The sequence below is a fragment of the Mus caroli genome, unplaced genomic scaffold (genome assembly GCF_900094665.2).
Source record: "Mus caroli unplaced genomic scaffold, CAROLI_EIJ_v1.1 scaffold_18873_1, whole genome shotgun sequence".
Taxonomy (NCBI): domain Eukaryota; kingdom Metazoa; phylum Chordata; class Mammalia; order Rodentia; family Muridae; genus Mus; species Mus caroli.
This window is the reverse complement of record NW_018389643.1, coordinates 17,784-18,892: the sequence shown is the minus strand read 5'-3', so window position 1 is coordinate 18,892 and position 1,109 is coordinate 17,784. Positions and strand designations below refer to the sequence as shown.

General features: G+C 45.2%; 1 long non-coding RNA gene across 1 annotated transcript in view; it reads left to right on the top strand.

Moving 5' to 3' along the window:
- Positions 1 to 84: 84 nt before the first annotated feature.
- Positions 85 to 1,109, top strand: part of LOC115030301 — an 8,171-nt gene continuing 7,146 nt past the window's right edge. Inside the window, exons 1-2 of the long non-coding RNA XR_003835888.1 lie at positions 85 to 182; positions 271 to 568. This is a non-coding gene — a long non-coding RNA (uncharacterized LOC115030301). The remainder of the gene's footprint in view (positions 183 to 270; positions 569 to 1,109) is intronic.

The following is a 1,109-nucleotide window of genomic DNA, read 5'->3' as shown; positions in this document are numbered from 1 at the left end:
CTGCCAAAGAATGTGCTTCACGTTTTATTGCCTAGGAAGATAAAATCGAACACAGAGTCTGATCTGGAGGTTGTTCTGCTAATTTGAAGCCCTCCTACCTTATGTGTGCTTGGATGGCATAGGGCCCCTTCTTAGCCTCTNAAATTTTGGATCACTGGATCAGAGGCTATGACTTTTCAAAGGTTAGTGCCAAAGGAGGGGGGGGGCTTGCATAACTCAGTCCTTCCACCCTTCTGTTTTCAACACCTCCTGATGTTTGCATCCTTCCAGGATGATAGAGCTTGAGAACCAGAGCTCCATGCAATCACTTGCTCTGTGATCTCATCCTCTTCTCTGCATCTCCAAATTCTGTCAGTGCCAAGAAGCTGCCTCACATGTTGCCAGTCTGGAAGGTTCTTCTGGAGCCAGGGAGATGACTCAATGATCAATGAGAGATGACTCAGCAATTAAGATCTACTGCCCNTTCAGAACATCTGGGTTCAGTTCCCAGCATTCCCAACTGGGGATGGCAACCAGCGGATCACAGTGTGGCTTCTATGGGAAAGTGCACTCATGAAAGTACCTGCGGGTGAGCACACACACACATAATCAAAAAACTAAAAAAAAAATGAAAGTGCATAGTGGCATAAAATTTAATTCCAGTACTTTGGGAGACAGAAGGAGGCAGAGTTCTGTGAGTTCGAGGCCAACCTAGTCTATATAGTGAGTTCCAGGGTAGGACCTTCTATTGCAGGTCATTGGTATTTCCTGGCATGCTTCAGTTCTAAAAGGGAGAGGACCCAGACTGAAACCCTACATTATGTCCTAAACTAAGCACACTTATTTAGCTTTGTAAGTAGCACAGTGGCAATTATAATAAATGCACTAAAAAGGATTTGTGAGAATAAACTGTGCAGAGTCATTGCTAGGCACAAAAGNGATGCTTGGACCAGTAACATGGCTCAGTAGGTAACAGTGCCTGCAGGCAAGTCTGATATCTTGAGTTCATTCCCTGGAACCCACAGTAGAAGGAGAAAACTTACTCTTGAAAATGGTTGGTCCTAAGATGGGCCTGGAGAGATGGCTCAGTGGTTAAGAGCAGAGACTACTCTTCCAGAGGTCCTGAGATC